Source organism: Chenopodium album, chromosome 11 (assembly GCF_948465745.1).
Source record: "Chenopodium album chromosome 11, dcCheAlbu1.1, whole genome shotgun sequence".
Classification (NCBI taxonomy): Eukaryota; Viridiplantae; Streptophyta; class Magnoliopsida; order Caryophyllales; family Amaranthaceae; genus Chenopodium; species Chenopodium album.
In genome coordinates this window covers 31,951,810-31,978,652 of record NC_137844.1, presented here as the reverse complement: position 1 = coordinate 31,978,652, position 26,843 = coordinate 31,951,810, and the positions used below count along the sequence as shown (strand labels likewise).

Below are 26,843 nucleotides of genomic sequence, written 5' to 3'. Positions count from 1 at the left end.
ATTGTGTCTTAATAGTTATCTATGCTTAGCATGTTTTATGTTTCAATCAACCTTAGATATCTCGGAACGTGCCTACCCTTGTTTTTTTAGAAAGCTTGGTATCTACTTGTGTTTTGTCTATTTGTAAAACTCCATTATAAGAGCAATTTTTCTTCCTTTTGGTTTTAACTTTCTCTTTTCTCCTTTTTTTGTGCTTTGCCTCATTTTACTTGAGAGTTATGGGTTATTTTCTTAGGAAACCCTTACGAGTGCATTACTCGTCCTCTAGAGTGATCTAGGGGTTTTAATGGCTTGCCTTTGGTTACTAAAATTGATCGTGATTCCTACGAAAGTGAGTTAGTGTATATTCTCATCTTCTTTAGTATTCTTGTTTCTTTCTTTGCTTCAATAATGTCATCATCTTTCCTTGGGTTTGATCTTGTTTTGCTCGGGGACGAGCAAAAGTTTAGCTTGGGGGAATTTGATGAGCGTCATTTATGGCGCTTAATAAAGTAGTTTTAGTTCCTTTTTCTACATTTTCTTGCTTTATTTTCATATAATTTTTCTAGTTTTCTTTTATTTTCCGTCTTAATAATTCATTTTGGTTTTTCATTTACTTTTATGAGTTTTCATGATTTTTGTTCTTAATTTGTTACTTTAGATTAGATTCCATTCATTTTTCTTTCTCCCTTATTTTTACTTGAATTTTTGTAGGTGAAGTTTCAAAGTTTTATTTTCCGCGCTCTCAAGGTTGCGCTCTCATCGATTCTAGATCATGGACACGTAAATATGTGAAAATCAAGGGCTGCCCTCCTCGCGGGCATCATCACGAGAGCACCGTCAATAGGGATGCATGAGAGCTCTAGGAGCAAGACTTCACGCAAGGGACTACAAGCAAGCAAGAGTAGCCACGCACGCCGCAACACCACAGTAGGGGTGCGCGCGCCCAGGCCCCCCTGTGCGTGCGCGCGCACGAGCCTACGGTGCGTGCGCACGGCCACCATTCGAGCTCCCACGCTCGTTTTACTATATATACCCCTTGACTTTTCCTTTTTTAGGGGGATGACGTTTTCACTTGTACTTGAGATTTATTTCAAGATTTAGTAGAAAGAGAAAGTAGAGAGAAAAACATTAGATTACTTGTTTTGTATTTCAAATTACATCTTTGAGCTTGGATTTCATCATCAATCAATCAAAATTAGTAAGAATTTCTTTCTTTGAATACTTTTGCTTGATTATTCCTTTAGTTCTTGAATGTTTGATTTGATTGTTGATCTTTGGTTTGAGAATTTGGTGAATTTGATTTTCTTTTTGATTAAGCTTGAAATGATGATAGTTGTGATTCAATTTGCTTTGTTAGTTTATCAATTCCATTATGTTTTGTGAGTAGATTAATAACTAGGGAGAAGGGGAAGCATGCTTAATTGATGATTTTTGCTAGGTGATGATTCTTTGTTGATTAAATTGTTGCAATTAAATTGGTTGACATAGTTGTGCATTTGATTAATTTGATTAGGAGTGATCAACCTAGATGATTAAGCTAGATTGCATAGCAAATTTCAATGACATGAACCATTTATTTGAGAATTGCTTTAATTGGTTGAATTTGATTGTGATTTTCCTTGTTAGTCATTCGTAGTGAACCCTAGCTTGACTTATAGGGGATAGCTCTTGAATTCTATTAATTGCAACTATTGTTTGTCCTTTGCAATGTTTGAATCAATTGAGTTATTCATCGATTGGCATGATCATTGAGCTTGCATGTGGAACCTTAATCCCTAGTGTTTAGCATATTGATTTTCTTGATTTGATTAGTTTGTTGAAACCTATAAACACGACTCAATTCACCTCTCATTCTTCGAAGTAGCTTGATCATAGGCTATAGCATTCTCCCTCTCGTTCCTCGTGGTTCTACTCGGACTTGTCCTATACTAGGAATAAGTTTGACTTTATTAATTGTTTTATTGGTGGTTCTTTAGATTTTAACGACCTAGTTTACCACACATCAATCATTCTCATCAAGCCCTTTTGAGTCTTCCGAGATTCTCAGTTCTGGTTTGTTGCTAAGCTCGATGGTCATCGAGTTCATTTTTCTCCCACTTGTCATTTCGGAAATGTGTTACTTTCCAGAAAGATACCACTTAGAGAAACAAACATTATGTTCTCAATTAGGTCGTGGAGGTAATTCCCGTAGTCTCACTTGAATGCTTACAAAAGGACATGTATATTATCTTTGGGTAAAAGTTTGTTGTGAAACAAACAGTTAGCTCCTACTTGAGCTATCTTAGCCTTTAATGAGTCATTAAGCTCCCACTAAGCTACCTAGCTCTTGCTAAGCCGGTGAGCTCCCACTAAGTCACTTAGCTCTCACTGAGCCAGTGACCTCCCACTGAGGCTAAGAGGTTTAGACATATACTTGAAAAGATGTATAGAAGTTATTTCTACCCACAGTTGAATATGACATTCTTTCTTAGCTTCGACATTTTATTTAGTGTAACATTAGTGTGCAAATCTTTAAGATTTTTGTAGGAAGGGATGTGATCCATCATCGTTTGAGTTATTTTCAAATGACATCGAGGTCCCCGTGAAGACATACTATGACCTCTGTGGAGTTATTTATGAAAATTTCCATTCATAACTTTGAGTTGATCACGCTTGGCTAAAGAAAACATCGCTCGATCTAATCTAGACGTCTTGACATCTTTCCAAGTCGATTCTGTACTTCATTGAACTCTTGAGTTGCTTAAGTCAAGTTTGTTCACATTTGATGAATATAGCCATATTCTTTCAAAATCTTTGTGAAACGTTGAAGTAACTGAATTCTCTTTAGCTTTCTGAGTCAATTGTCTATACCAAGAACAATAGCTCTTCGCTTTGTCGGTTTCAACAAGTAAGACTTGCTTGTCTTAGAACAATTCCAAATTGATCAACTTTCAAGAGCCTATATAGCCTTGAGTACGTTCTTGTTAATGTGACATTGCTAAAGATGTTCGTAACGCAAATCATGCCCATGACTTGAACTTTGTGAGTTTATCATGTTAGAGAAATGTTTGTTTATAATCAAGCATTCTTGACTCTTGGCTTGGATAACCATGCCATTCAAATAAATTTGCAACTATTGCTGTTTATATTGAATGCGAGTCTTTTTGTGTGTTAATGGATTGGTTGCTGATTATGGAACATAATAATAACCATTATTTGTTCCAGCCTTAGTTTTTAAAAGATCTTTAAACAAAGCATACGATCTTACAACTGATGTAGCACTTCTTGCTTCATTCTAAGCTTGTAAGTCAATTACTTAGCTTTACTTCAATAGTTTGAGGTCACTTTCAAAGTGAAACACTCAAGCAATATCCGATACTTGTGAAGATAATGACTTGCTAAAATAACTATAATAACATGAACTCTTTAGTAGAAATGGAATTTTATTCCTTTTCTTTCTTCCTAGTTTCCTATATTTCTTATTTATACATCATCTCACAACCTTTAAGAATGGTTTCTTTAAGTGTTTTGACTTTTATACTTTGTTAGGCATAATTAAGCATCTAGTGCGTCGTATAATAAAGTTCCATATTTTCCTTTAATTCGTACTTGAATTAATACATTAATGAGTTATATTCACTAGTGTTTAAAGCAAAAAGATATGTTGGTTGTCAAGCATTGACAATTTGAGTTTATAAGTTAATATTTCATGTTTATCAAAACTACCTAGTATTTTGAATACATGATGTCCAACCGTCCTTACGGATTTAGTTTATAAAAGTCATTTATGAGAATTGTATTTTAGAAATGACTTTCCTTCTTGGAGAACTATTCTCCAAGATTTCCTTTACCAGGCCAATCTTTAATAATAATATAATTTGATTTAGGATTCTACAAATATAAGTGCAAAGTATAACTATTTAACAAGAAAATAACATAATAAGTTTGAAATTTAAAAGCATTCATGCAAACTTTCAATCTTATTAAGCGTCTTAACCACACATTAAATTTCTCCCCATTTTGCGAGAATAAGGCGATTCCAAGATCCAAAGAATTAATGAGTGATTAAGCATGCTTCGGCTTGTCTTAACACTTATTATTCTAAGGTAAGCAACTCTTGCTAATGGCTCCAAGCCACTCTTGGTTAGATAAATTGTCGCATCTAATGATCTCTCAACAATTTATCTCCTTTGCCACGACATGTTAGGACTCCATCACTCATATCGTTGAGTCTAACCAAAACCAACATGTATGGGATGTCTTGCTTTGGCAAACCCATCAACATACCTTACGTTCCTAGGAATAATAGTGATGCCTTGCTTTGGCGTAGCCCATCACTAGTCTCATTAGGCCGATAAGTGTTGTTTTGGAATGGCAAGTTTTACTCAATATTATAGGGACCTAGGGTTTCAATGATGGTTGATTTATGTGAATTTAATTAATCATCATAACATTCCAAATCCTAGACATGCATCTAACATATTGTTCATATATATAAGCTATAATATATATCAAAAACATAAGTAAATGATGCATTTGGCAACTAGCATGACCTCTTGAGTCTTCAACTCTTCAAGGGTATTCTCTTGCAACTTCATGGCTTCGTCTTCCAAGAACCTCCGTCTTCAAGACATAACCAAAAAATGCAAATAGTAGTATCTACGATTAGGACTAATCTAAATATTAAGGTACAAAAATACTCAATGGTTCGCGGACCGTATTTAGATTTACAAAAATACATGACGGAACGCAATGCGTATTTTCTATCCTAATCAGGCCCCACTAGTTGCCATTTTATAAAACCTGTGAGAGAATATAAATTTCATTCATCCATTCACTCTATGTGAATGGCCCATGCATTTTACAACGATAAACGAGTAATAATGCATAAATACGCGTAAACTAGTGACTTATTTAGGTGGTTAATCCGATTAACACGCCTAATTAAAACTAGTCAAAGTTGTTTAACCGATTATGTGATTAAGCTCAATTCAAAATTGAAGCTCCCACTAAATTCCGCATCCAACTTAATTAATCAAATTAATTAAGCTGGTAACCCAAAATTTTGCCATAATAAAATTTTCCAAGTGCCGCTCAAAACCGAGGCCTAGCCTCCAAAATTTAATTAAAATAATTTTAAAATAATTAATACCGTCAAAACGCAAAAATAATATATCCCTAAAACCCAAAGTGCTTAACATCAAGCCTCTCAGCTAGGTGTGCTAGACACCGGGGAAATAAAATCATTCATGTGCACTAAACCAAATTAATTGCAAGTACTATTCTTTAATAAAATTTGGTTCAACTTGGTGCAACATAAAATGAAAAAGGACTATTCTGACCATTAATATAACAAAAAAAACATAATTATGAGATTTGACAAAATTAAAAGAGAGTTGGAATTATGAACATAAATATTCAAATAAAGATTCCAACTTTAACTTGTGAATCCTTGAAAATTATGTCTTCCAATATGAAGATTAATGAAAATTCTATCACAAGTTTGAAACTTTATGATTCTAATCAACTTAATAAATGATTAAATAAAAAAAAAGTTCAATAAACATACATGGAATTTAGTAACGCAAAGTTCCATTCACTTAAAATAATTAAAGATTGAATCTTTAGTACTTAAGAGCCTCAAAATACAAACTTTTCACACTTAAAGCAATTTATTTGCAATTATGTGAAAATTTGAGCCAACTATTAAGCACCAATTACTACCAAGTAATTATGCTCAAAAGTGGTCTAAAATTACAGAAGCATAAAGGAAATATCCAAATGCATAATCACAATTAATATGCCATTAAGATTCAAGAATTAAAAGATTTAAAAATTTTCGTTAAAACGAAATATCCCTCGAACTGAATAGGCATTTCTGGGCAGAAATTGGCTTTATCGCAACCTTGAAAAGATCAGAATGTTTTCAGAATATCGATTGAACCCAAAATTCACTAGTCTTGGGCGAAAATCTGGGTTCTGGAGTAGAAATTCTAAATGAAATGAGATTAAAATTAATAAAATGGAGCTACTAATCTAATTAGCAACACAACCAGAAATTAAATACATTTTAAAACCTTTAAAATTTTAGTTACAAAAATAAATGAGCAAGGCTCTGATACCGCTGTGGGTTTCGATAAGTCTAACTCACCGCAAAACAAAACCTGACCCCCAAGACCCGCTAGCAATTAATATAACTAAATGACATAAATAACAAGAAAGAGAGAAAAAAAATATCTTACCCTTGTCGCATGCTTCGCTCACACCCAGAGCTCTTACTTCAAAACCAATTCTTGCAAGTGCAGAGACCTCCTACGGTATCCATCCGTAATTCGACCCGATCGGTCTCTTACTCAGAGTTTAGCCGAGTCGGACCAAAATACTACTCGAGTATTAGATGAACTTAAAGGCTATCTCTGAAATGGAGATGCCTTTTTGATTTCCTACTCAAGTGAACAATCCCAAGGTATGCCTTAGCTATTTATAAGGAGTGCTTCCTTGTGAATTCCTCTTATCTTTTAACGAGGGAATTTTTCTCAAAAAGATCCCACATGGAAAGAATGTTGAATTCAATTCCTAGTTAGATAAACCAAGGAATCACCAACTAACAAGTGCCAAATGGTTACGTGAGGACCACTTCCTTACTTGCTCCCCAAGGCAACTCACATCCATTGTGAGCTAAGCATGTGGCACCTAACCTTGAGCCTTAAGATGGGTTTAGTTGGGCCGCCACCCTTCGGCCCGCATCCATGACCTGTCACCCGGGTCACGTGTTCTGCCAACTTGCGCTGCCACATGGTGTGCTGCCATGTGTGCTACCACTTGTGCTGTCACGTGCCGTGCTTCTATTTTGCACGCTTCCCTAGACTTCCGCGTAGCTAGGTTTTTTACTTGTTACTTGAAGCATTTTCCCGTCTCGCCAATTCCTAAATTTTTGCTCGACATTTGAGATTCGGTTCTGACGCTCTAAGCTCGGAATCCGACGTCTTTGCTCATAATACTCGAGTGACTCATTAATTCCTTTTGGATTAATTCGTCATATCGGATCGTTAGTTGCTTAGGTGTGACCCGAAGGGTTCAGTCAAGATTAGGCTATAATATTAATTATTGATTAATTTACTGATCTGAAGCAGCCTCCAACTAGGCATTCCGATCACTTGACCTCACTGAATAATTTGCTTTCTAATAATTTCGAACCCTCTATCAGAATAATACGCTTGTTTGAACGACACCATTCCTATCAAAGATCAAGGTTGAGCATAGGAATTATCACCATTACATTGAGTTCTTGGAGCAAATATTGGTGGGGGTCCCCTTTGATTGTTGTTTTGAAAATTTTCTCAGTTTTGGTTGCTCCAATTACCCCAGTTTTGATTTTGGCCATTGTTTTGGTAATGGTTACCATAGCCTTGGTTTTGGCTTTGGTTTCCATACCCTTGACCTTGGCTTTAATTATTATAGCCTTGATTGTTATAGTTCTCTCGAAAATTTTTATTTCCTTGGTTCCTATAATCACCATTTTGGTTATAATTATCAAAATTCCCCTGTTGGTGAGAATTTCTATTCCCAAAGTTCCTCGGTCCATCAAATTTTTGTCCATTGTTGTTATTTGAAACAAAGTTCACTTGTTCACAATCGTTATTATCAATATCATCACAATTATCAAATGCATGAGGGCAATTAGAAGCATCATGGTCATATGACCCACATATATCACAAAACACACTTTCATTTGTCATATTATTCGAAGTAGAAGGAGGAGTAGAGTTAGAAGATGTACCTTTACTTCGAACCTATATGCTCCCGGAGTCCCTAACTCTTTCAATGCTACTCTTGGATTAGCACCCATGCTTTCTTGTTCTTCTTCTTATTCTTGATGGATTTCCTCTCTTGAGGGACTTCAGCTTGAGGAATGATTAGCAACCCTTATCCTTGTTATAGTCCTCTCAATTTCTAGATCAAATGGCACTAAATTTCGATCTCGTGCCCTGCGCATACAAATCTCAAAGGGAAATATCAATAGCACAGCTACAAATGTAGCTTAAAAGAAAGAAAATCTTTTTGTATTTTTTCACATAAACTGGAATAGACTCAATCAACAATAGCAAATAACCATGCCATTCCCAGGCAACAACGCCATTTTTTACGGGAGAAAAACCTAGGTCGTTGATTTCTAAGTATCCCCGATCAAAACAAAATTTATAACCAAACCCAACCCTAAGTATAGGGGTAAGTCCGGGTCGAACCCAAGGGAATGCGGTATAAGCTAAAGTCTCTAGATAAGCTATCCCGAAATATTAAACAATAGGGTTGGTCTAAACTAGCAAATCAACACAATCAAGGCTAACAATAGAATTTAATATCAAAGCACTAGGGATTTAGGATCCACATGCAATCACGATAAACTTGCTAATATGTCGGGAATTTAAACAATCAAGCAATGAGAGGGAAAACAGTATTTGCAATCAAAATCACTCAAATACCTATATCCTAGGGTCAAGCTACATGTCTCTACAAATGAATGAAAAAGGAAAATCACAAAACAAGACCAATCAATAATAATTGCTTCCAAATCAATTTTTCGTATCATTGAAAACTAATATACAATTTAGCTAGATAATCAAGGTTAGCTACTCCTCAACAAATCAAACACATGCACAAATTCCATCAACAAAATGTAGGAACTACTTCCCTAGCATAGGAACTACTCACTACACATTGTAAAATCAATAAAAATTCCCCAATTAGCTATACCTTATTATTCATACATGCTTCACTACTTCCCTAGCATAGGAACTACTCACTACACATTGTAAAATTGAAAATCATAACAAAACTAATAACCAATTTCATCATCAACATTGCAATCCAAATATCAACAATCAATTCAAACAAACTATAGAAATTCAACAATATATCAAGAATCAAACACTACAATTGCATTAAAAAGGAAAAAATTCTCACAAAACTTTGATCAATATCAAAGTAAATTAAGATCAAAATGTAGCAATCATCAATTACTAAGTTTCTCTCTCTAAAATCTAAGAACAAAGTCTCCAAAATCTTGAGCTTCTCTCTCTAAAAATCCAATTCTAATTCATTCTAAATTGATTCTAAAGTTATTGTCTCTTTAAAAATGAAGAAATTCTATATATAGTAAAACTAACAATGGAGAAGTTAGTTAGACGTCCAAAAAGAACCCCAAAAGGCTTGCTCTCGCCTTTAAATGCGCGCCCGCAAAGAAGTGGGTATGGAACAGGGGGAGAGCAAGTGCGCAGCCGCACTACCCACCTGCGCGGCCGTGCAAAAGGCCTGCGTGCCCGCGCCTGGGAGTAGGAGAGCACTTCCTCGTGCGTCCGTTGATGCTCTTGTGCGCTCCACTTGATAGATGTTGGGGGTGGCAGTCTCCAAAGGTCTTCATGGTGGGTTCAATACCAATTTTAATGCCCATGCAGCTTGAGAGTGCGGCCTAGAAGACTTGATTTTTTCACTCCTTCACATTTGAGTTTCAAGGGAAGAGATCGGCTTGCATATTGAGCTTTATAAACCACAAAAAAACGCCATTGAGCTCTTTGAACATCAATAATCTCCTGAAATCAAAGAGAAGCAAAAAAATAAAGGAGAAAAGGCAAAATAAACTAAGAAATACAAGAACATGAGAAAACAACTAAGGAAAATACAAACTAGAGAAATATCAAGTAAAACTAAAGAAAAAGAGATAAAAGAGCTATAAAAGCAATCAAAATTCATCCTAAAAGAGGCTAAATGAATTCCATAAATGACACTCATTAGGGCGCCTAGGTTAAAAACTGAAGTTGCCGCAGGAAAATTCGCGCGCATCTCAACGAGTCAAGCTGGTCTGGCGCGCGCAACTCATAAGGTTGCGCGTGACATCCAGCATAGCCTCTTGGGATGCGCTCGTAGAAGATTCAGAATTTTGTGATAATACTAAATCGAATCTTACCATAATACCGTGCACATGAAAATGAGCTGCACTGCACCTGGCAGCGCATCTCAATCACTTGCGTGTAGCAGGCGAGCGCAACTCTTCAAGATGCGCGCGCCACCTGCTACGGCAGAATGCTCAAAACCCTGTACGCACTCATTCCCTATAAATAGGGGCTTAATCCGAAGCTTAAATACACAAAAATTAACCTAAAACACTGGCAGAAACTTTGTGAACTTGTGTATTATCAACCCTCTTGTCCTAAACACTCACCCATCTTATTACTTTCCCTATGGTAGAGGTTCCCTAACAAGAAGGAATCCAGAAGTGTTCTAAACGAAAATCTAGCAAAGAAAAGTGGTTAGTTTCCCGAGCACTTAGATAAATCACCTTCTTTTTATTGTTTTAAGCAACATTAATTAATTAATTTGTGTTGTTTGATCACTTTAAATATACTTTTGATTAATTAAATTCACATAGTCTTCTTACGTTAATCAAAGATTAGAATTGGAATAGTTAATTGTTGTTTTATCACCTAAGCCAAGGCGAATCTTGTTTATTGTTCTTTTTAACGAATTTGGATTAAAAGAATAACGACTTTTGCAATGTAATTCCTATGTGATTAATGCTTGTAAATTAAATAAACTAACTTATTTTTAGGTATCACATTGCATATATTGTTTGGTGATGAAATTGTGAAAAAGGAAGAGCTAGTAGAGGCCGCACTAGGGCTAGAATAGCGATTCCTCCCTAAAAGGAACGTTATTTTAATACCCTCGCTCCTAAACTCAATTCTGGTAGAAGTACACCAATTTGGGCATGGGTAAACTTATGATTCGTGCTAAATATCCCTTGAACTCTACTTGGGAGAAAGCCATGAAAGAGGTTTATGAGTTTTCCTAAAACTCATTGGTGACTCCTTACTAATATCTTACAAAAAAGTGTAATGATTGAATCAATTCTAATTCAAGGTCCCCTAAACAGTCAGGAATTCAAATCCTAATACACCCTAAAAAAGTGTAAAGTCCTAGGCTTTTAATGGACCATGGGCGTAAAGGAAAAGGATCCCCTACGATGGGCACACGCACCTTACACCTGGTTCATTTAATTTTTGTAACTATTTTTCAAGATGATTTAAATGTCTTTAAAATTCTTGTTGTGCTTTCTAATTAGATTAGAAGCTCGTTTTGATTAATTTAATCTCGATTTTTAATAGACATTTAGCTCTAGAACCCAGATTTCGACCCTAGACGAGTGAATTTTGGGTGGAATCAATATTCTAGAACAGTTTTGACCCTTTTAGGATTGTCTAGAAGCCAAATTATGCTCGGAAACACTGTTTTCGAGGCTATTTTCGTTTTATTGAAAAATTTAAAATCTTTAAACCTTGATTGTTTAATGGAATATTAATTGTTCATTGTGTGTTTGGTTATTCTAATTAACCTACTGCATATATAAGCCTATTTTTAGCATGATTATTATGTTATAATTAGTGCTTAATGTGGTTGTTTTATTTTTCACAATATTGCAAATTAATTGCTCAAAGTGTGAAAAGTTTGAAGCTTTCAAGTATTTAAGTTCTAATCTTTAAATATTTTAGTTAATGGGAACTTTATATTACTAAATTCCATGATTGTTTATTGAAATTTCTTGATTTAATCATTTATCCAAGTTAATTAAAGTCATAAAGATCAAACTTGTGATATAAATGTTATTAGCCTTCATATTGGAAGATGTAATTATTTCAAATGAATACAAGTTGGTGTTGGAATTATTTTTAATTAAATGATTATTTTTTTCCAACCTATTTAATTTTGTCAAAACTCATTATTAATTTATGTTTGATTAAACTAATTATGAGGTTAGCCCTTTGCAATTTTGTGGCATCAAGTTAAACAAAAATTAATTAAAGATTGGTTCTTGAATTAAGTTTGGTTACGCACTTTAAATTGAATTTACTTGAGTAGAGTTGTTTTAATTTAATTGGGATAAAAATCCCAAGGCAAGAGCACGCAAACCCCTCGACCAGCGAGGCTTCTTTCGCTGCCCACATGTGGCTGCCAAGGGGTGCGGGGTGGTGTGGCTTGGTGCGTAGGGGCATATGCGAGAGATAGCCATGGCGCAGCAGCAGCATAACACCTGTGGCATTGGCGCGCCATGGTTTACAGGCTGCCTGGCAGCGCCCAGCAGCAGCTCGGCACGCATGGTGAACGAGTTGTTATGCAGCACGCAGCACATGCGTGCGTACGAGGGCTAGGGCTACTTGCCTTGGCCAACCCGAAGCATCTAGATTCTCTCTATTTCATTATTTTGCGTTTTTTCGATTTTAATTATTTTAATTGAGTTTAGTTATTTTAATTAAAAATGGAGGTTAGGCCTCAGGTTACGAACGACATTTGCAAAATTTTATCTTACAAAATTATGGGTTTAGTAGCTAAATTAATCAGATTAATTATGTTGGATGCGATATTTAGTGGAAGCTTCATTATTTACTTGAGCCATTTTATCGCGTTTAATCACATAATTGATTAACAACTTTGACTAGTTTTAATTAGGCGCATTAATCGGATTAACCATCTAAATTAGTTACTAGTTTACGCGTAATATTGCATTGTTACTTGTTTTCGTTGTAAAATGCATGGGTCATTCACATATAGTGAATGGATGAATGGAATGTATATTGTATCACAGGTTTATGAAAATGACAACTAGTGGGGCTTGATTATGATAGAAAATACGGATTGCAATCCATTATGTTTTTTTTTTGTAAATCTTAATACGGTCTGCGAACCGTATTTTTGTACCTTAATATTTAGGTTAGTCCTTGTCGTAGTCACTAATGGTTGCATAAATGATGGTGATGTCTAAAAGACGACGTTTCTTAGAAGACGAAGCCATAAAGTTGAAACGAAGACCCTTGCACACGTAAGGACTCAAGAGGTCATGCTAGTTCCCAAATGCATCTTATACTTATGTTTTCGATATATATTTATGTTTAATTATATATGAATGATATGTTAGATGCATGTTTAGGATTTCGAATGTTGCGGTGATTAATTAAGTTCACTTAAATCAACCAACTTAGAAACCCTAGGTTCCTAAAATAGTGAGTTAAATTTTCCTTTCCAAAATAACACTTACCGAACTAATGAGAATAGTGATGGTCTACACCAAAAGCGAGGCATCACTACTTTCCTAGGAACGTAAGGTGTACCGGGTATACAAGTTGACTTTTGTTAAACTCAATGATATCATTAAGGAGTCTTTAGATGTCGTGGCAATGGAGGTATACGTCATAAAGCATTACATGCGACGTATTATCGAACCAAGAATAGCTTAGAGCTATTAGCAAGAAGTTGCTTACCTTAGAATAATAAGTGCTAAGACAAGATAAAGCGTGCTTAATCACTCATTCATTTTTTGGATCTTGGAATCGTTTTATTCTCGCTAAACGGGGACAAATCTAATGTGTGGATAAAACACTTAATAAACTTGAAATTTGCGTGAATGCTTTAAAATTCAAAATTATTGTTTCATGAATGGTTTTTCATTTAAAATTCTTTCAATTGTAGAAAAATGTCTACGAATAACTCAAACAACCAACTTTTGCTACGCTTAATTCTCGACAAGGAGAAATTAAGTGGGCTAAACTTTCTTGATTGGCAAAGGATCTTGCGTATAGTTCTCATGTAAAAGCAAACGGAATACGTCCTTGATGAGGAAATTCCCGAGACTCCAAATGAGGAAGTCACCCAAGCTGCCCTAAACTGATAGCAAACTGCCAATTGGGATGTCAAATGCATCATGTTTGCAACCATGTCTCCTAACCTTCAAAAGACTTTCTTTGAGAAGGATATGGCTTTTGAGATCATTTCTGAACATCAGAATATGTTCCAAGAGCGGGCCCGAACTAAAATTTTCGAAACACACAGGCAGATCCTTGAGAGAAAGCTCATGAAATGAGAGCCAGTCATCCCACATGTACTCAAAATGATCGGTTTATTTGAAAACATAGAAAGGCTTAATGTGGGGTATTCGACCGAGATGCAAAAAGGCTATGATCAGTTCAAGATGAACTATAACATGCACAACATGGAAAAAACCCACACCGAGCTTCATGGTATGTTGAAGAAGGCCGAGTAAATGCTCAAGGATGAGGGGACACATAACATGCTTATGGTCAAGAAGGGAAAGTCATTCAAGTGCACAAGCAAGATGAAGAGAGGCTTTAAGGGGAAGGGTTAGAAGACCGTTTCGTCTAAGTCAAAAGCTACCAAGGACCACAAGGATAAGAAGGTAGCCTGTTCTAAATCTGATTCCGAATGTTACTACTGCAAGAAGAAAGGACATTAAAAGAGAGATTATTGCCTTAAATTCAAGGAAGATAAGAAGAACAGAATCGTTACTTTTGGATCAAGTATTTTTGTTATAGACTTAAACTTCACTAGCACAACATCATGGGTATTAGATAACGAATGCGGCTCACACCTTTGTTCTAATTCTCAAGGACTGAGGAGAACTAGAAGGCTATAGACGGGAGAGGTTGAACTCTGAGTCGGCAATGAAGCCAGAAATGCGGCCTTATCCGTAGGAACTCTCAGTTTGTCTTTTCCCTCCGAGCTAGTTCTAAAACTTGAAAATTGTTATCATGTTTCGAACGTTACGGAAAAACATTATTTCAATTTCGGCGTTGGACGGCAAAGGATTTGAATTCCGAGTAAAACACAATACATGTTCATTTTATCTCGATAATGTTTTTTATGGTACGACACATTCTGAAAATGGTCTTTATGTACTTTTTTTAGACAAACAAGTTTATATTGTTAATTATATCACCAAACGAGCTAAGTCCGTTCACTAGTAGAAAGAAAGCAATTGGGAAGCGGTTCAAAACCCTAATGGGAAACGGTTTTGAACCGCTTGGGCTTAGGGGGCTTCCCATTGCCCTTTTAAATGGGAAGCGGTTTTGGCTCCAAACCGCTTCCCATTTGCATTTGAAGGGTTATTATCATATGTAATGGGCAGCGATTTGGCCCACTGAACCGCTGCCCTTTATGCCTCTTTTTTTTCTGCATTTTTATTACTTAAATTGGCACACAAAGACTTGCATATATAAATGTCAGATTTTTCCATTAATAAAAGTAATAAAATAATACATTCTTAAATCATTTTTTTTTAAAAAAAAGTAATGAAATGATACAGTACAATCATACTACAAAAAATAATTAAACAAACAATAATAAGTTGTAGTGGCAGCATAACAGCAGTATCAACATTGTAACGCAACAGTTGCATTGTAGAGTAGCAGTCTCATTATAGAGCAGCAGTAGCATTTTAGAGCAGCAACATCGTACAAACTGCAAGGGTGCATATATAAAAAATGTGTTATTGATGATTATTATACGAAAATGAAAATTATTGAAGATTATTGTACAAAAATGGAGTTTGAATACCTCTGAAGGCTGGAGTTTGAATGCCTACCTATTATATTATTGATACTCTCCCATTGACCTTATTAGCTTGCTGACCGCATGTCCTGTTAGCGCGGCAGCTATGGCAACCAAAGCTAGATAAGTAGCAACTTGAAATAACTGGGTAGATACCTTTTAAAAAATCCCCGAAATGTATCGATTGCAGAATGAACTTCACTTGTAATCTCCTTTTGTACCTTTAGAAATAGAAAAGAGCAGGTAAATTTGACTTCTAAACAAACTAGCAAAATTATTAAGCAGAGAACTTAAAATGGAGCATCTAAAACAAAATCATTTCCAACTAAATATAAATCATTTGCCTTTAACCAAGACTTGAACAACCCGTCATCCTAAGTCAAGTTGCCTTAATTATGCTCATTTCAAAGTCAGTTATACAACTTCCCCACCAGTACTAAATTCACACATAGAAAAACTCCATTTGTCCAATAAGATTTCACTTTATCTAAGAGAAAAAAATAAACTATAACCCATCCAATGCAATATTCACCTATGTATCTATGAGCATTTTCCTGTTATTAATCAAGGAAATTATATATTGACTACAAAAAACGTAATCACACAATAAAAATAATCAGATACTTCAAGTGTTGTTTGAGCAATGTTATGGAAACTTGTAAGGTTATGTTTGTTTCACTTACAGAACAAAACTGATGCATGGTTATATGTTCAGATTTTTATAATGAATCACAACTGATTTTTATCAATTAAAACCGACTTCTAATAATCAATTAACATTTACATTCTTCATAAAATTTACATTATAACTTCATTCTTGAAGTTGATTATTTTCTAGATCATTTTCCAAAAGTACGGATGTACTGCATTAGTTTCCTGACCCAACAAACCACTTATTCTACACTAATAGAAATGACATATTAGAGTCCTCGGATATCTAACATGGTCAATGGTAGAATAATTTCCAACATTTCTAAGTTTCCCTGCTTCCCATATGATCCACAATACCTACTCGTAATAATTATACTACCATAAAACTCAAAGATAATTATAAACCTAAAACACATAAATTGAATCAAATAATTAACAGGAAGGCTAAATTTATTCCAAATATCAAACCCAAATCCGAAAACTAAACAAAAAATTAAAATATATCACAACGAGCATATATGCGGCAAATTGAAAAGGTGAAAGAAACACCATGGAGAGTTTGATCTCATCAAACAGCTTATGAAATAGATTATTGAACTTACTGAACTTGTTGATATTTGCTGATCTTCAATTCCCAAGTAATTTGGGTCTCTGATCTTCAATTCCCAATTAATTAAACCCATACCCTAGGAGACGGAAAATAACATAATGGTCCATTAATTGAGCATCAAAAAACAGTGTAAATTATCAAATATTGAACTGGGTATTCTTCAAATCTTATAAACCCAATTTATGGAACACGGATAATACAATCGAAAATTAAGTACTCTAGTTAAGATAAATCAATTACTTCGTATTAAAAAACCTAAAATTTATAAATCACTAAATTAGGTAAAATTAATTTGGGTAAAAAAACACTGAATCTCTAACCTTAGCATGCTACAATGCTCAAACGAAATTAGAGGGAGGTACGCCGCGATTGGAGGAGGTGGAAGCGCCGCGGTTGGAGGTGAAATTTATCGCGGTTGTTGGAGGAGGTGGTAGCCACTGCTGCTGTTGTAAGAGTAAGTCGCTGCTACTGTTGGAGGAGGAGCAACCGTGCAAGCCCAGATCCACATTCTTCATACCCCGTACACTTGGATCAACCGAAAAAAAAGGCAACTAAGATCTAAATATTGCATATATAATAAAAAAAAGATGGGTATTTGAATAAACTCATCATACCCAAGAAAAATAAACTGAAACCCTAAAAATCCAAGGACCATTGTAGCCATCGCAACCACGTGTAAATAAGGAGAGGGAAGAAAGGTGAGAGTAGGCCAGTGATGAAGAATGCAGTGGTCAAGTTCAGAATGAAAGAGAGTGAGAGATAGAGAGTCATGGGAGCAAAGAGATAGAGAGAGGATGAGTGGGTGAGGGAGCAGGGAGCAGGGAGTCAGGAGAACATAATGAAATGAGGAGAGAGAGGACGCAAGAGAGTGTGTGAGGGTACCCATGTGAGAAAAAAAAAGGGAAGCAGTTCCGTCTCTAAAACGCTGGCCATTTGCCTCTTTCATTTATTTCTTTTGTTAAGGTGGGTTTTTAGAAGCGGATTTCATTAACCGCTTCCAATTTATGGCTGCCCAATTGGTTTTTTCTACTAGTGGTTGAGTCAACTCAGACATACTTGTGGCATTGTCGTCTTGGCCACATTAACCTCAAGCGCATCCAGAAACTTCTACATGAAGGTATTCTTGACTTATTTGATTTATAATCGTTTGAGAATTGCAAAGGATGCTTACCAAGGAAGATGATAAAGCAACCATTCTCCAAGTTGGGAGAAAGGGCAGGTAACTTATTGGGCCTAACACACACCGATGTATGATGACCAATTAGCACACCCGCAAGGAACGGTTATCGATATTTTATCACCTTCATGGACGACTATCGTCAATATGGATTTGTCTACCTTATGTCGAACAAATCTGAATCATTTAATTAATTCAAAGAATTTCAAAGTGAAGTTGAAAACCAACTTGGCAAGAAAATCAAAGCCCTTCGATCGTATCGAGGTGGTGAAATTTTGTGCCATGAATTCGATGACAACTTGAAAGAACATGGTATTCTCTCATAATTGACACCTCAAGAAATCCACAATGGAATGGAGTATCCAAGATGAGAAATCGAACCTTGCTAGATATGATACGATCAACAATGGGTCTTAGAGATCTTCGTATCTCTTTATGGGGACACGCACCTCTAACTGTGGCACTAACACTGAACCTCGCTTCGTTAAAAGCTATCAAAAAGACTTCATTTGAATTATGGACGAAGAAACCTCGAAGGTTGTCATTTCTCAAGATTTGGGGTTGCGAAGCATGTGTCAAAAGATTAATTTCTATTAAACTTCACCCTAAATATGACTAGTGTTTCTTTGTGGGGTATCTAAAAGAAACCAAGGGGTATTACTTCTATATCAAATCCGAAAATAAAGTGTTTGTTGCTCGTGATGGTGTCTTTTTGGTGAAAGAATATTTTTCCAAAATGACAAGTGGAAGGAAAATCGAACTCGATGAAGTTCGAGAGGACAAGCAATAAAGTCAAATTGACAGTCAAAGTGCTCAAATAGCATCTGTTGACATTGGTCAAACTAACAATGCAAATGCTCAGTCCTTTACCCTACGTAGGTCACAAAGGCTAAGGTCTCAAACAGATAGACATCCCAGTGATGTATTAACCGGGAATCAAGATATCCTAGTTATGGATGGAGATGAGCTTGCAACCTACAAGCAAGCTGTGACGAGCCCCGACTCTACTAAATGGCATAAAGCCATGAAATCTGAGATGGACTCCGTGTTTGAAAATCAAGTATGGGACTTTGTTGATTTTCCCAAAGGTTACACACCTATCGGATGCAAATAGATTTTTAAGATGAAAATCGACAAAGATGGAAATGTATTTATATACAAAGCTAGACTGGTAGCAAAAGGTTAAAGGAAAAGTCATGGTGTTGATTACGATGAAACCTTTTCTCTAGTTGAAATTCTCAAGTACGTTTGGGTTATCCTAACAATTGCTTCATATTACGATTACGAAATATGGTAGATAGACGTCAAAACCGCCCTCTTAAATGGAATTTTGGAAGAATCTATGTAGATGACATAGCCTGAAGGTTTTGTTAATCCAAACAATGCTGGAAAAATATGCAAGCTTAAGAAGTCCATGTATGGATTGAAGCAAGCAAGCAGAAGTTGGAATCTGCGATTCGACGAAGCCATACGAAAGTTTTGTTTTATTAAGTATCTAGATGAGTCTTGTCTTTACTAGAAGGTCAGTGGGAGTGACATCTCTTTCCTCGTCTTATATGGCGATGACATATTGCTCATTACAAACAACATTCCAATGTTAGAGTCTATAAAGACTTGACTTGGAAATTTTTTTTCAATAAAAGACTTGAGAGAGGCACAGTACATATTGGGCACTAAGATCTATAGGGATAGATCAAAGAGGATGATTAGATTGAGCCAAAATATTTACATTGATAAGGTACTAGCACGATTCAATATGCAAGACGCCAAGAGAGGTCACCTATCCATGTTACATGGAATAACCCTAAGCACTGTCCAAAGACACCTAATGAGCAAGAAAGGATGAATCAGATACCATGTGCTTCGCTTATAAGATTGATCATGTATGCCATGATATGTATTAGACCAGATGTATCGTATGCTTTAAGTGCTATGAGCTGATATCAATCAGACCTAGGAGAGGTGCATTGGACTGTGGCCAAGAATATCCTAAAGTATTTGAAAAGGAACAAGGATAATTCCTAGTCTATGGTAGGAGTAATGATTTGGTTATTAAAGGTTACACCGACGCAAGCTTCTAGACAGATAAAGACGACTTCAAGTCGTAATCAGGACACATATTATGTCTAAATAGAGGAGCGTTTAGTTGGAAGAGTGCTAAGCAAAGCAGAACACCAGATTCTACAAATGAAGCTGAATACTTGGCAGCTTTTAAAGTAGTTAAGGAGGCAGTTTGGATTCGCAAGTTCATTGTGAACTTGATGTTGTACTCTCCATCATGGGTTGAATAGATCTTTATTGTGACAACAATAGAGCTATTGCTCATGCTAGAAAGCCAAGGAAACATTAGAAGGTCAAACATGTCAAACGGCAATTTCATATTATAAGGGAATGGTAGTCCGAGGGTGAAATCAGAATTTGTAAGATTGGAACGGACAATAATGTAGCCAATCCGCTCACTAAACCTTTGCCTCAAGCAAAACCCAACAAGCACGTTGAGGTAATGGGAATCAAGCACGTTGGAGAATGGCTTTGATTCCCTAGTTATGTGTTTTAATTTATTTTGGATATTTTAATGTAAAACACTATGTTGAACCATTCAGTTTTTGGAGTAATTTAAATTTTATGCAATTTTATCACTCCATTTCTATTTAATTGTTGTTTAAAATTAAATAATGAGTCCTTTCGAGTTTAAGAATATTCAAAATAGGGTATCAAGACAATGTCTTCGATAAAGAAACACCTATTAAGTGAACGTTAAATGTTATAATCGAAAATTATCCCTAATCAAGGTAATTTAAATGTCAGGCGATTAATGACCACTTGATATTAGTGTGTAGTATGATTTATAGAACCATTTCTTGTGGTTCAAGGACATGATAGTCATACATCATTTACACGGGTATTGGTTTAGAACCATACTTGATCGACCTATGAGATTACTTTAAGTGATTAAAAAGCATCATAAGTATATTTCTCATTATGGCTATCGGATCCTCGTTCCTTGACCATGAGTATTGCAAGTTCCCTTGTTTGAGTACTGGTCCGTTTTGATGTCTGTCAATCGTTTGGCGTTCATGGGGATTATAACGGCAACACTTGGGCGGCTAGGTCCTCTAAGTAAGAGAATCTTACTGTACAAGACTGGGAATGTCCACCTATTAAATAAATAGGGAACATGTCTTTGTTGTTTACAAGGCCTCTCCATAAGTGAGACTGAAATCTCAAACTCGGATATTGAGAAATACTTCAAGACGTAATAAGGATGACAAATAATCTTACCTTATAGTTCATGAAGAGACATTAAGTGACATAGGAAATAGGTTATACAATAAAACTGCAATTTTTTGAAAGGACAAGTGGGAGATCGACGGGAATGGTGTCCTTCGAAAAAGTGTATTATACCGATAGTGAGGTTAAGTGATCAAAATGCCTAGCTAGAGGCCGCATTCGATTAGTAATATTAATGTATACTTAAAATTACAACTTAATCTTGATTGAACTTCGCTAGCGAGAGCAGCCCTCGGAAAGCAAGGCACTAGTTCTGACATGGCACGTAGGGCCTCGCTAACGAGAGCAGTACCCAGCAGCAGCCCGCATGTGTGCACGACATGGCTTCTCGGCTATCCGCACATACTGCCGATCTGGCAGGCCCAACCGATGCACAAGGCAGCCAGTTAGGCGTGCCTTGGTGGCCAAGCTCGGGTAATGGCCAGCTGGCGGCTTGTGCTTGTGCCATGTGGGAGTCGGTTTTAGTGAGGAGCCTTGTGGAGCAAGGGAAATTAATCCCCTCCCTTGGGTGGTCCTCACCTACCCTTGGTCATATTATGACACTTGTTGTTTGTTGATTGTTTTTCCTTTTTTATTTGATTTTTTATTTATATTAAAATAGAAAAAGAAATTTTACCAACTCTCCATCATTGATGGGAGAGAGGAATGTTCAAGGGATTTTCTCTATAAATACCCAATCTTGGGAATTGAGAAAATCCACATTGAGTTGTGAGCTTGAAAAGATCACCAAAGGCGTTAACACTTTCGCTCGTAATACTCTATGTTTTTGGTCTAGCCCCGTTAATCTCCAGGGTAGGGGCCGTACGAGTTGAGCTTCAGGGTGTAAGCCGTACGAGATTCTCACATTTGTGAAGCTCGTCTAGCTTTCAAGTAAGAGTTCTTTCGGAGCGAAGCTCGAGGGTAATTTTGTCTTTCCCTTTTCTTGTTTATTAAATATGTTATTAATTATGTTTTAATTAATATTCATGTTTTAGTTGCATTAATTTATGTGCAGGTCTTGGGGTCGGGTTTTATATTTGCGTGGTGTTGGACATCACAAAACCCAACACCGGCTCCCTAGGTTCATAGTCACCATTCACTTGGCTGACTATTAGCTGGGAGTCCGAACTTGCATCAATCTTTGTTGCTCCGGCCGCCTTATACATTCTATGGTCGGCTAAAAGGTATTCTTACTCCGCCTCGTATAAGAGGCTTGGAACTGGAATCTCAAAGCATATTCAAACTTGTCTCCTTTTGGAGATTGATAGGGGTGTAAATGAACCAGGCCGATTAATAAACTACTTGGGTTCGAGCTCGGTTAAAGCTCATTCATGTTCGTTTATTTAATAAATGAGCCGAGTTTGAACAAATTTGAAGCTCGTTTAAAAAATGAGCTTGGACACTATAAGGAATATTTCAAGCATTAACCCCAAGCTTGAACCCCACTATGATTATACACTTAAGCATGGTGGTGTCCAAAGGGAAGGAAGCTAGAGCAAAAGAGTCGCCAACTAGTTTTAGGAACTTGTAAACCGTTCACAAGGTGAAGATTACACCCCTTAACGATCCATGAGATCGTCAACTCCAAAAGGTCTTGAACCAAATACGGTTAGAGGATGAAGGTACAAATCCAACCTAAAAGAGATTGAACCTGCCCTGATTATGCCTCTACTTTATTACTGTCGTATTCATGTGCGCTTTCTGACTAACATGCAATCAATAGGTTAACCCTAAACCTGTTTATCTATGTTGGTTGTATTCAATGCACAAAAAAAACTATTATTAGTGATCACTTGAATTATAATCATATTAACCCTAAACAAGATTATTAATTATCTTATTAAGCGTGATTACAAGTACAAATTCCCTTTAAACATACATACAAGGCGTGATCAAACAATAACAATAAATAAGCATCTAGCAACATGATAATCACAATAATCATAACAATTATAATCATGTTAATAATAAAGCTTAAATATAATAGCAAGATCCTAGGCATGATACTAACGAAATTAATAACAAACCCTAGCATGTCACTAAACAATAAAAATCAAAGCTTTAGCCCTAACATGGTACTAACATGCTATTAGAAAAGAGTAAAAGGCACCCTAAACATGATACTAGAAAGCAATAATAACATGCTAACATGATACTAGGAATTAAACAAATTTAAACATGATTTCTACAAGAATAGAGCAATAAGATTACATACTTTGATGCCACGTATCTCATTCTAATAACAAAATACACGCGTTAGTAACTTCAAGGAAAATAATAAATCAAACAATTAAATTAAATAATTGAAATAGAGATTTGGGACCAAACCCTCATAAATTATAACCTTTCACGTCTAGGCGAAGGCAACTTCGAACTCGGCTAGGTGTGTCTAGTGCTAATGTATGAGGAATTGTGTTTGAGAAAGGTTTAGGTAAAGAATAGAGAGAGAATATCAAGAATTTCTTGATGAGAGTTGATTGTAGATTGTAGATGATTGATCGATGATTGTAGATGATAAAAAACGGAGGTCTAGGACCCTATTTATAAGAAAACAGTCTGGAAATAGGTAGAATTTGATAAGGAAGTAAACTCCACGCTGTCGCCGCAAAACCGACCTTGTCGCTTGGCGACAAGCTGTGTCGCGTGGCGACATGCCTGTTGTTTGGCGACAGCCTGGATTCCTACGCGCTTTCAATCACGGAGTCCACTTATTAATTAAAATTGACTTGTAAGGTCTGTATGAAAACTGAAATCGTATTTTCATAAAATAATATTTTATTCCAAATAAAACTTATCAAAATATAATTATTAATTCTTATTCTATTAGGATTAAAGAGAACCTTCTAGAGAATTCTAGAAGACTATAATTAATTCTAATAACTTTAGGAATAATAATTAACATTGGGCCCTCCCCTAGATCATTGGGCCGCATGTAAAGATCAAACCGGGCCCAGTTTAGTATTTTGGCCATAACTTCCTCATTATTCATCGGAATTGGGCTTATAATATATCGTTGGAAAGCTCTTTGCAATGCCCATCCAACTACACTATTATTTTACCCTTGACATGGACCAAACTAAACTGGATTGACTATTTTTTTGATAAAATAGAGTTGTTTTTCGAAAATCGAAAGAAAGAATTTTTAATAAAAACCAACCTCAACACCTGACCTTTCACACTTTCACCTCGTTCGATTATTATTCGACGCAAAAGGTATTCATCACTGGGTTTGGTTTTGGGGAGACACATTTGGGTGTCTACAGATGCCCCCACTTAGACTGAGTTTGGAGAAACGCATGTTTCGAAAACGAAAGTCAAAGTAGAGATAGGGACGGAGATTGATTCAGAATTTTCTGCGATCCTAAATCATTCTTATAACGCCGATACCTGCAAACTAGCGTTAGTTAAAACAGATAAAAGTGTTAAGAAACGCGTATCTTGCACCTTCGAGCACACGTCTCTGAAGGTAACCGATTTGTTGCATTTTGTTTTGACGACCTTCTACAAGCTAGAGAACGCCATCCCGCCTGAAGACTGCTACGCTTGTAACTGCCTCCAATTTCCACTGTGATAATCTTTCGCAAGCAAGGGAACACTATCAAAGATTGCTTTGCTTGAAGTCACCTTCAGTCGTCGTGATAATATTCTGAAGAAAATTATCGAAGATTAACGCCTGTCGATCCTTAATGCTGCTTGAATTTTGCTGTTGATGCTTTGGGTGATGACAATCCTCTTTTCTTCAAGAAGAGTTGTCAACATGACTCTTGTATGATGTACGACAATCCGATTTAGGGAAAGTTGTCAATGCCACTTAAAAATCCATCCTTGGAAATGTTGCTACGATGAAGCCACAATCCGTATCTCGAAAAATTTGCAAAAATCCAATTTTGGGAAAAGTTGCCAATGCTTCGTAACAATCTGTCATAAGAACTTTGCTACGATCGACATTCCACATCTTGGAATATAACTCTTGAAAGCAATCCACCTTGGAAATTTGCCAATGTTATGTGACAATCCTTTTAGGAAAATATTGCCACTATTGACAAACCGCGTCTTGGAACATTTGCAAAAAAAGAGTTGACCGACAATCTACTTCGGGAAAATTTGCCACTTACTAAAATGAATGACAATCCACGTTGAGGAACCTTTGCCGAAATTTATGATGAGTAGAGACCTACAACAATCCTTTAAGAAATTTTTCCATAGGGAACTATGTGTATGACAGTCCAATCTCGGAAATATTGCCAAGGATTTGATGCATGTATGACGATCCGAACTTGGAAAACTTGCCAAATAGAGAAAGAGTACGACAATCCATGCTTGGAAACATTGCCAATTTGAGATGACAATCCAATCTTGGAAAAATTGTCGAAGATTTGATGAATGTATGACAATCCGAACTTGGAAAAACTTGCCAAATAGAGAAGGAGTACGACAATCCACGCTTGGAAACTTTGCTAGAGATGACAATCCAATCTGGGAAAAATTGTCGTTTAAGAAGAATGCACGATAATCCACTTTTGGAAATATTGTCAGTTGGGGATGACAATCCAATCTTGGAAAAATTCTCATATAGGTGCTTGCTTTTGAACCGATGCCTTGGTGCTTATAATGAGCCAATGCTTAGGCGCTTAAGCTAAGTGAGACGATCGTCGTCAGGTCAATCACTTACTGCGATTGTAATCGAGCCAACTACTAATCATGTCAATTTGCTTATAGGGGCTAACTGGCGTACCAAGGAACCCGAAATTGCTGTATGAGGTCCGTATAATCCAATATGGGGCCATGCATTGCGTCGCTGCACTAGCGCCTACTGGAAGACTCTGGCGCCGTGCTTTTCGTCTGTCGCCAGGCGACAGCCTTGTCGTCTGACGCTGGAGTAAGGTTTTCATTCGCGGCTTTTCGAAAAAAATCCGGGAATGTTCTTGCTCACTGAAATGTACTTGCATTTTTATTTTTGACTATAGGACTTTGCTCATGTAATTAGGGTTGACTTAAGACTTAGTGTTGCTTGACTCAATGTGTAACTTGATGTACTCAAATCGACTCGTGTGCGTAGACTTAACTCAATGTGTACATGACTCGTGTGTGCATTGTAATGTGATCATGCGAATCGAAAATGCAAAACAATAGCAAAAATTTCCGTCATTTTTGTGGAGGGTACCGACTTTCTCCCAAACAAGAAAGACACGAAAAAAGAAAGAAGCGAAGTTTGTGAAGGTGCATGTTGAATATGCTTATTCCGTTAACGTTGTCTCTCACAGTACAAGGATTGTAACATCTTAGACTATCCTGGTTGACTCGATAATGAAAGTATTTAGTTAACTTAGGCGCGGAGGCTAAGTACTTCATACTTTGTGATGCAATGATGAGTGATGAGTGATTTTGTTATGACAAAGTATGCTCCAACGTTGTGTTAAGATTTCATGACAAATGGTTCTTAAGGAAAAGACTATTTGGTCATGTATCTGTGTAGTGTGTGAAAGTGACACTAAAGTTACGTCGCAAGGGCTAAGTGTGTGGAAAAATATATTGAAAAGAGTCAAATGGTGGTGACTCATAGGCTGGGTAGGCTAATAATGTAAGGATCAAGCCCCCAAGTCTAGCTCTAAATGAATAGGGATGAGAATTGGAGATCCTTTTATATGATCATGGTGTGAGTGTGTGAATGTGAATATGAATGCATGTTTATTACGGCCGCACCCCTTTGTGAGGTTGCCTACGTATCCGTTAGGAATCATGCCGAACGTAGCTCTAGCCGAACCTTGCACAAGCGTGTGT

At 36.4% G+C, this 26,843-nt stretch overlaps 1 pseudogene; it reads left to right on the top strand.

The window, feature by feature from the left end:
* LOC145566511 (uncharacterized) overlaps window positions 1-26,843 on the top strand; it is a 252,110-nt pseudogene that overhangs the window by 200,142 nt on the left and 25,125 nt on the right.